At 31.1% G+C, this 11093-nt stretch overlaps 1 long non-coding RNA gene across 1 annotated transcript; it reads left to right on the top strand.

Annotated features, from left to right (window-relative positions):
• Positions 1-3859: 3859 nt before the first annotated feature.
• LOC111004082 lies at positions 3860-10000 on the top strand. Its single transcript, XR_006751266.1, has 4 exons — positions 3860-4001; positions 4731-4831; positions 5928-6211; positions 9312-10000. It is a non-coding gene; the product is annotated as an uncharacterized LOC111004082 (long non-coding RNA).
• Positions 10001-11093: the final 1093 nt, after the last annotated feature.

Here is an 11093-nt window from a genome sequence, read left to right as displayed (position 1 = left end):
TATAGAACAGGGGGCAAACGGGCAGGAGGCTCACCTGATGTGATACCGCCGCCCATGGACACTCTCAATGCCAGAGGGCTCGCGAGTGCATTGCCGTCCTTATAATAAACATATTTTATTTAAACTGGCCATATAATCTTAGGTTTGCTAGACGAAACACAATAATATATTGGTTGTATGGAGAGGACAACAATAAAAATAGAAAAACACGCTCCATTACAATAATTAAAATTAGACACCTTCAACATAAGATCAGTACCATCCAAAACAAGACAATTAGATCTAAACAATTTATTGAGAAAAACCAGAGAAAAAAACGTGAAATAGACAAAAAAAGGAGGCTTTTAAGCTTAAAGAGAGATTCAATAGAATATAACCAAAGAATCTAAATTAATTTTTACAACTTATACTAACACATTTAAAACGCATATCAAGAAATGTTAGCTAACCAATTTTTGTATGGATTCATTAATAAAGCTCTAATAATAATAATGAAGAGGAATACTCTACTGTAGTAGCTTTTTAACTACAAATATTTTATGTAATCATAAAAATGTTAAAGCTCTGCGGGAGATTTTACTAAAATTAGGTTTATTAGTGCATTCGTTCATACAAGAGCTTGATATGATGTAGTACATTTATTTGCTATTTTATTGTATCATTAATGTTGTAGTTATTTATTCATGTAACTAAAACATAACAATCAAATATACAAGAAATTGAATATATAAGAAATTGTAAATACTGTATGTGGTAATAATCATGCAACAAATTTCAAAAGTTTGGTCCCTGTAGCAGTGTATCCTAAGGCTTGCATTATTTCCTCGGTGTATTGCTAAACTGATTCGATGAGCGACGAAAGCACCAATTCTAGGGTCTAGTACTATCTACCAGGCGCCAACTATACTCTTTTGTTAGCGTGTACAGGACAATTGAACCGCACGGCCCAAGAGTACTCTACTCCAAAGAATACAAAATTGAAGTTGGAGAAAATTTTAAGGCATTCAATATTTTTATATTGTAGTTGAAATCCTTGTTTATAATTTTAAAAGTATTTGCTGTAACTTTAAAATAAACCCCTTTTGAAATTCCTTTGTAAACAGATAATGTAAATAGAATCACAAGGCCTATCCAATCCAAAAGAATGACTATCGTTATGTGATCTGAATAGTAATGTATGAGAATTTTAATGAAGGATGTTGCTCACATTAATATTCCTATAAATACTAAAATATATCCGTTTTATCCTGGGAATACATAGTAATATCATTTCATTCGTTTCCATAACAATTCCTAAAACATATATTAAAATATAATTTTGCACCAAATTCATCACGATTATTTTCAATCTATCCAATTTTGTTATCCCAATATCCAAACTTCCTTCAGGACTATCGATAGGAATCCCTTCACGTGTTAACATCTCCTCTAGCTATTTCCAAATATCTTTAGCCATGCTTTTTTTTCCATTCACTTCCTGCTAAGTCTAGTCTAAGTCTAAGTATATACATATATTCTTTGTATACAATATTCACCTAATCTACTGTTGGTTTTCAAATCTAGTGTGTAGAATGGACGAGAATGATAAGGAACGGTCTCCGTCACACTTTTAAATCGCCATTTTAATTTACAATATGTAAGGAGCTGCAATCATTACAAACAACATCTTTCAGTCCTTGTGCACATTGTCATGTCGTGTGGAACATGTTGAATGATTGCAGCTCCTTACAAACGTTGCGTAAAACAAAATCTCGACGATTAAAATTAGAAGCATTTCATATATATTTATTTTTGACTTCCATTGTGTACATTGTGTTACCTATATGAAGAAATGAATTTGGATTTGAATTTGAAACACGATTAATGATTGTTTATCCTTAAACAGGCTTTGACAGAGTGAAACCTTAAGAAAAACGGAAACGTGAGCAGCTTAAACAAATTTGACGACGTATAATTGCCAAGAGGCAAAAGATGACTTGGAGCAAGATAGACGAAATAGCAAATGTTTCGAATTTTATCTAATTATGACACTATTTAAAAGGATATTTATATTTTCCACCAGAAGAGGAAATATCTGAAGAGAAGACTTTGCTGAGCAGTAACAATTCGCTTTTTTCTCTGAAATATTAATTTTTAATATGTCGTTTGTTTACTGATAAATTTCAGTTTCCTTTTTCTGTCTATTAAAGTAGTTATGTTTTCTGCTTTTGCTTTGTATATTGTCTAAGTGTTTTTTTTATTATATGTTTGTAAGCTAAGAAAAAATCGTTTTAACACTTTTTAAGCTTTTATGGAATTTTTTGCCCATTTTGTAACATATGTTGAAGACCCTTTATTGTTTTAATCACCGGAAATCCTTCGTCAATATTACACAAAAAGTACCATAAAGTAACAGACAGACGAAGCTTTGTTTTGTTAAGTGTAATTTTGAACTCATATTTAAGATCAATGGCATATATTGTGCGTGAAATAGTACGGATGTGATAAAACATTTTATAAAATCATATGAGTCAAATTGGTAAAAGTGATTTTGAAACTCATTACACTGGTTTAAGGGATATAATTGTATGATATTGTGTATTTAACGTAAAAAAAGATAGGAAGCTTTGTAACGATTGCAATGAAAGAAATTATTATTTATAAAAATAGTTTAATAGGAATATTTTAGATAAGGTTTAATAGGAGGTATTTTGTTGATACAAATGACAAAGTTGCTTTTTTTATAAATATAAAGCAATGTCCTTTGAGCTCAAGAAAATGTTTTAGCCTCGCACATGCTAAAACTATGGAGTTTCTCTAGGAAATATTTTTAATTATTCTACCATCTATCTACCTACCAAGACTTACTGCCAGAGAATCTCTGTTGACATTGTTAAACTAACGGGGTTTCAGGGTTGGTCATAACCGTTTGGAGATCGACAACCCATCAAAACGAAAAACAAGTGTCTGCATCCACATTCTCTTCTGTGTCTTTTTTAGGTCGATACTGGAAAATTAAATAACTTAAGTTTCTTAATTAAATAGATTAAATATTAAATGCATTATAATAATCGTTAAAATAATTTAAAAAATTAGGACTTGCTTTGCTTGTGTACTGAGAAAAAAAATTTATAGCCTAATTCAGACATCAATTTTATCTCTCGTTATTTATTTGTCACCTAATACGCAACTAGGCGACAACTGAGTTTATTATTATTATATATTTTCCTGTTGTTTTGTTTTATTCGTTTACCTTTTCATGAAACTTGATGGTCATCAAGTAAAAATTGAATTATTGACTATGTACTAAACAGATGAGAAATGTTACCTCATAGTCAACTTTAAGCTTAAGCCATCCCCTGGACAGGCGTTCCCTCCAATAGGCTGCATCTCACTTTATATCAGTTGGTCTTGTAACCAAACGTCTATATAAAAAAGATCTTAAAATAAATTACCGACATGCTGATTCATGGCAGAGAGTGGTACAGTGCACATAGGAATTGCGGGATCTGGAAAAGGCCTTTGCCTAAAGTAGATAGAAGAGAGTAAAAGTAGATTGAAATATAAATGTGTTTAAATGTAAATGTATCTGAATGAAAAGGCTTTTATTATTATTATTACTATACATATTGCAATAGAGCAAATTATGATTATTTTTATCATATAACCATAGTTAACAAAAGATGTTTCCTTTATTTTTAGAGTTTTTTTATTATAACTGTTGTTTTAACACATTAAGTGCTCTTTACTCCGATCCGAGTGGAGCGGGCCCATAGAAAAAAAAAATTGTTAAAGCATTCAATGTGTTAATTGTGTTAATAAAATACTGATTATGAATAAAATATAAAAATATCCCCAAAAGTGTTGAACCATAGGGTTATTTTGATTTTAACGCTCGTGCCATGTGGTATAATATATTAGTCATACATAATGGGAAAATGTTTCAGTATAATTAAGTGTTCGACAGTAATTTACGTGTTTAGTGCATAATGTTAAGTAAAATAGTTTTAATATGTTTCTTCGTAAGTATTCTGTTAATATATATATGTATTTAGTATTGTTTAATTATTTTTATGTTGATTTAATAAAATTGTAACTAATAATACTATCTACTTTGTCTGAAAGTCATCAGAATCTGTTGTCTGCCAGGGAAGATTTAAAAAAATGCGTCATAAATGTGTCATGAATACAAATTTGTAATTTTAAATTGAAAATTGAAAATTAATGCTTTCATTAATAATGATAGCGATTACAAATGAAGTGGTGGAAGTTTTATAGTAAGATTTTGTAAATGCCGCTCAAATTTGGATTCAAATCCCGCATTAATGAATATAGGTTTGCTATCCTTGATGACATTTTAATTTGAAAAATTCATGCAACATTACACACGTCATTATTACGTCACAATGTCCAGATAAGTTCCAAATAAGGTATTTATTACTTATTCGTAGGATAAATAGTATTTTTGCGTTTCACGACTGTCAGATAGCGCTATACGTCATGAAATGCGAAGTATCTTATTCCGAACTTTTATCTTTCGAATAATTTATGTGTATGCAACACATTGCTATTTGGTACTTTAGCCATACATTGTGAAACAGACCCTTAGAAAAAAGATTAAATACAATCACTATGTGTTACCACAACGCTTACTGTACGGGGAATAATTTCTGATCTAAACAATCGTTCTGCTTTTCAGAAAGAATGTATTACTAAAATAAATATATAGTTATTGATGTTTTACGTTTCAGAATTGTTTAAATCTTCAAGCAAAAGCAGACACACAATGCGATGACTTTACTTTGGATATTATAGATATACGGGACTTTAGCAATTTTAAGTCAATGGAATTGTAATTATACCATTTATTTTATATTTATCTATCACACATAACTTAGCAATACTATACATAAACTACTTATGATATCCACCGCGATTTTATGGTATACACAAATTTACAGTATAAAATGTTATTAATCTTCCTAGTTATAATAATAACTACAAATAAACAAATTTAAAAAGTTTTTCCCTATAGCAGTGTAAATTTAATACTGGCAGCAATTCCTCGCTGTTTTGTGATACTTATTCCTGGAGCGAGGAATGCCTATAATTAGACTTATATAGATATTCTAAGTTTTTCTTATTATAAATTAATGGAGATATAGTTTATTAAAATTAAAATATATTCATTTATTTATTACGTACTCCTATAAGAATAATAATAAAAGATCATTGTTATAAAATACATATCTTAGGACAAAAAATGTGAAGTATTATAAACATTAATAACTAATCCGTAAGCCAGTTAATTTATATTCTACAGCTTATCCTTGGACATAGGCAGCTTCTCTACTTATATCATCTTCCCATCTTTTTACTTGTCATCCTCGTTTTCTTTTGTCAAAGCAAGGAAGCCATTCTAACTTTTTTCGTACATTTTTCTTTGTTTTCTCTCATTATGTGTCCTGTGCATTTTCATTTACTATTAATAGAAGTAACAGCATTTCAATCAATCAATTTCAGACCTAGAACACTCTTTTAGATGTTCCTTCTTATTAGTAATCCTATTGCTAACATAAATTATTTATAATAACAAAAAATTAAACTAAAGAAATAGCCAACGAATAAGTTCAAATATTTACAAAGAGGGAAAAAACAACAAAAATATTCAATACATTTTATAAATACCTATTTGCCTGTGATGTTTGATGTGTATGATATGTACTTGAGGTTGCGTATGGATATTCTTAAGACTCCTAAGTATATGCCGCTATAGTCTTGACAACAAACAAATCAAGAATTATTCGTTGTATGTCGTTTCATAAAACTAGAGAATTACTCATTAAATTTCGTAAATTGAATTCTACATGATCAAATCAACATTATACGTAAATGTTCAATCCCTTTTTAATTGGAGATACATTAACCCGAAAAAAAAATCATTTCAGAAACAATTCAATAGCATACATACACACAACAGCCAAAGAACTCAGTGCCTGTGACTATCTTCGGGTATATGTTGAGTTAGAAGATCCAGTGCCTGGTCTAACGAGTGCAAAGGCCAACTTCACACTTAAGCTGGAAAACACATCACAGAGCAGCCTCATATCCCAGGAGAATCAGGTTCATGGTGGCCTCATAGCTGGAATTATCATCGGTCTGATACTCCTCATGCTTGCTGGATATTATGGATATAATTTACTGATGGAAAAACTTAAATCTGGAGTTTATCGTGAGTACTATAATAAAATTGTGAGCTTAATATACAAGTGTCGTATTGAAGTAAGGTTGACACACCACAAAAAAAGAACAATAAAAACAATAACTAACCTTAAAAAATTTGTAAAATATAATTAAAAGGAATCTTTAGGCAAGGTTCCGAAAATACTAGCAGCGTTCCCTTTGAATAGCTAGACTTATTCTGTATCCGAAGTAGGTGCCAGCTCTTCAGTCTCCTGTGATATCGACTAACCTATTTGATATTTCCCTAAAATGCCTTATAGCACTAGGACCTTACGGACAAAGGGTCTCGACACCGAATGGGAAAAAATTCTATTCACAGTCTAGACCCCTGTTTTGCAGGCTTTAGTGTTTTCAGCCGCATCAGAAGCTGCATTAGTTCTGTTGTAGGTCCCATGTAGATCGAAAGGGGCCAGTAGGCCAGGTTGCATCGCAAATATTGATTGTATTGAATGTATAACCTTCTTAGTTTCTAAGGAAAGGAATTTGAATTGTCTTGTGGCTTTTCAGACCCAAAGTTCTTTTATAGATCAGGGCAAAGGGGCTGGAGGAATGTTAAGTGCTCATGAACACCCTCAATACCAGAGAACTAAAGCCTGCCTAAAATGTGCACCGATTTGGCTATAGCTTAGTTTGGCTCTTACTTCAATATATAAAACATAAAATAAACCAGTGGTGCTCCAACGTTTTTAGGTCTAAGCATCAGATTTTGTTGGTGATCAACTCTCAACTGATGGGTTTAAGCAATAACTATAATGTACAAACGTTTCAAACTAGTAAACCTTTGTTTAAAACTAAAAGTTATCAAAAATAGATATCTAAAAGTCTCAGTTATCTATTTTTCTTTATATAATATTTTTGTAACGATGATTATGTTACAATTTCATTCAACCGCAAATATTTTTGTAGTATTTTAATTAGAAATTTCGGACACATTTTATGACGCTATGTATTGCGCTTACACACAACTAAATTTTGATTACGTACACGGTGAACGTCATATTGTGCTAGTCTTAATTAAACAATAATATCCTGTAACAGGATTTAGTGCATACTGACATCTCAGGTGTCCCTTCATTATGACTACGTAAATCTAATACGTAATTGAATATGGTTAGCGAGATTGCGTCACACTTTTAGGGCTTTCTGTGATTTAGTTCTCTTATTAAGGCTTTTTCTTTCATTACTTGATGATCAAAATCTATGGAAGATTTACCACGACGTCATAATTATTTTTTATCTTCCACTGTCCACTTCACTTTATTTTGCGAACTAGTGAACTATGGATTGAACTTCTGGTGGGAGGTCTTCCATGAGAGATACGCTCGAAATGAGAGTCCATGGGTTGCCCATGTTGAACTTCCCGGAGATTTGTTTTCATATACCATAAAAATCTTCTTCGTCTTATTTTGGTCGTGAGAGACAGTGAGAGAGTGAATCTGTCTATTATAATTAAACGCTAAACTTGAATTATCTTTTGTATAACATCTAAACAATGTGTAATATGAATGAATCTAATAATAAAGGTTGATTAACTAATTTATGCAAGATACTAAAATAATGTGAAATTAGAAGTATTTAATGTATATTGAAGAAATTTAATAATTTTTGAAGATCATAAATGCACATTGTGTTACCGAAATGAATTAATGATTTTACTTAGCAGTATACAATAGTAATTATAATCATTTAAAGTGTTAATAATATTGATCAGTTAAATTATAGTAATATTAGTGTCAGTTTAAGTGAGGAGATACAAAAAAATATCTATGAGATACTTTTAATTATTATTTTTAATTAAAATAAAAAAAAATAAAGTTAAAGACAGCATATCCTGCATTGCGATATCCATTCGTTGATCGAGAAACGTAGCAACTCTGCCGTCACCAATGTCTATCAGGTGCAAACATAAATCTTTAATAAGCCTGGGCACTGGAGCCACTCGGTCCCAGAATTCCGTAATCATTCATCACGTTGCAAATATAAATTCATACTCATTATGATAAAGATATCCTCTGTGTGTGTGGGCGAAGTTTTATCGAATTTATTAACGCAAATTGTGAATGGAATAGTCATTTAATCACATCCGTTCCATTTGTTCCACAAAAGTCGTAAAGTCGAGTAGTGCTGGCCGAGTGGATTCAGCGTGCTACTCTCAGCCCTAAAGTTGTAGGTTCGGTCCCCGGTGTGTGCACCACTGGATTTTCTCCCTTTGTAGGCATTTCGCTCAATCTATATAAGTAACCGTAAGATATATAAGAAAGTCGACTTGCCTTAGACCCAAAAAGTGGCGTGTGTCAGACACAGGAAGTCAATTAACTACTTGCACTGACATTGAATGATCATGAAACACTCTGCTCCTCAGCATAATGCTGAGCCAGGGCTTATAACAGCCACAGCACACACGCATTACACATTTGAAACGAGCCAAATGGGAAGAGGATTTTTTTTTAATTTTTTTCATTGTTATTGATATCTCATTTTATTATATTTTGTGTTGTGTTTGTGTGTATTATTTGTAATATATGTTATGACTATCTGTCAAATAGATACATAAATCTGAGGCCCAGATCTAACAAGGTTGTGCCACTAATTTATTTTTAAACTCAGGTAAAATGACGGTATTTCTAATTCCAAAAATATTTGAAATATCTTTAAATTCTCCAACAATTATTTTTATTTAAGTTATATTTATTACTGTTAAAGACGAAAATAATAGAAAGTACGGCGTTGTTTCTAAGAACCCAGTAGCGACACTCTGTTTCGATTTGTTATTCTTCCTTCACGAGGCAAAATATTATATCCTGTATTATCTTTTTCCGTGTTCAAATCGACGTTAAAACTTATACCTAAACTGTAACCAGCATTATTAGTTATAATTTGTATTTCATTTACTTCGATATTATAATTAAAGATCACAATTATCTTTGAGCTTAGGCCTACGCGTAGGCATACAAAAAAAATTGAATTAATTATTAATTTTTATTTAAGATCTAAACCATTGAGTATATATAATGTAATAAATTATTTTTATTTGAACTAAAGATGGGTACCGGCTACTTTTGAAGCTAAATAACATTTTTCTGTTCCAGGTTTCCCTCCGACAACAGAAACAATACAGTTCAAACCACTATGATGCAATTGTAACTTGTGTGTATATATATATATATATAATAAATAGCCAATAACCAATACTTTTAGCTTTTTACTTATATTCTATTAAGTAAGAATTTATCTTAAGAAAGCCATCGTCTCAATATGATTGAAATATAAATAAAACATATATATATGACATCACACCATCATTAAGAGCGGACACTAACCAAAATCACTCATCGTAGATTTGATAATCTATGTAGTTGATGCTTGAATTAAAAGTAATAAATATGTATTGATCCATCACTATAATTTCAATAGTTCACTTTGATTAAAAACACAGTACAAATTCCGCGATACAAAAAACCCAGTCATCTTTTTATTTAATTATGTCAAGTGCCATGGAGCCAAAAAGTAATTTAATAAAAACCTTACCTCTAGCATCTAGAGTGTCCATTGGCGGCGGTATCACTTAACATCAGATGAGCCTCCTGCCCGTTTGCCTCCTGTTCTATAAAAAAAAACCACCACCGCACCACACAGTTACCGCATCATGTGGCCGCGCTCTTAGTTTCACAAAACATTATGTCGTCCGTCTCTCCGTCCGCAATTTTCTCTCCTACCTTTAACAGTGTTTCCCAACCTTCCATGTACCTTTAGCCTATTTAATAATAATTGTTCTCTTAAGAAACATAAACATTTCAGAAAAAAATATACTAGAAAATTGTTAACTGTGTAAGTGTGAATTTACTTATTTATTTGAAACTATACAATAAAAATTCGAACTCCAAATAATTTTAAAATATTTTTGAATAGCCCTCTTAACAATCAAACTGCCGGTGTGAGCGATGGGAATCACTGAATTAGATGTCATTTAATAGGTTTTCATCTAAAACAATCAACATTAGTTATAAGAAAGAGAATCCAAAAATAATTCTTAAAATTTTGCTATTTGCAACATTACAACAGCCGCTGTTTCTTTGAAGGAAAGAAGGATGTCAAAACTGCGCATGTGTGACCATTTTGTGAAAATGCAATATAAAAGTTTAACGTGTTTCGCCAAGAAATATTTACATTAAAATTTAATTAGTTTTATGTAATTAGCATAGATACTATATATAATAATATATATCCTTTACTGTAATACGCATATTTAGTTTCTAAGCACCTCATAATGTCCTCTTTTCTAGAAATTAACATAATTTAATTAGCACTTGTAATGTATTGTTAAAATTGTTTACACTCATACTAGTTAAATTAGAATTTATCTAAGTTTATCTTAAGCAATTTATCTTAGAAACTAAAACTAATTAAACTATGATTAATACTCTGACATATATTCAATATCCAAAATCAAATCAAAAGCATTTTATTCATGTATGTAACACAATGTACACTTATGAAATCCGTCCTATATCCGTACTGCCATGTATCTCTAAAATATTAGAAAAGTTACTGAACAATAGACTGGTCAATTACTTAAATAAATTCAAAATTTTATCCAACACACAGTACGGATTTAGGAAGGGCCTGTCTACACAAGATGCCGTGACTGCACTTACTAATGACATAATTGATAATGTAGACAGAGGTATTAAATGCGTAACAATATTCTTGGACCTTAAAAAGGCATTTGATACCGTTTCCGTTCCCATTCTTCTGCGCAGGCTGGAAGCCATAGGAATTCGTGATACAGCTCTCTCCCTTTTTAGAAGTTATCTACAAGGTCGAAAACAACAAGTTAAAATTAATAACTTGATAAGTGAAGAAGAAACCGT

This window comes from Pieris rapae, chromosome 2 (genome assembly GCF_905147795.1).
Source record: "Pieris rapae chromosome 2, ilPieRapa1.1, whole genome shotgun sequence".
Lineage (NCBI taxonomy): Eukaryota > Metazoa > Arthropoda > Insecta > Lepidoptera > Pieridae > Pieris > Pieris rapae.
Note: the sequence above shows the minus strand (reverse complement) of the source record. Positions and strands in the feature narration are given on the sequence as shown.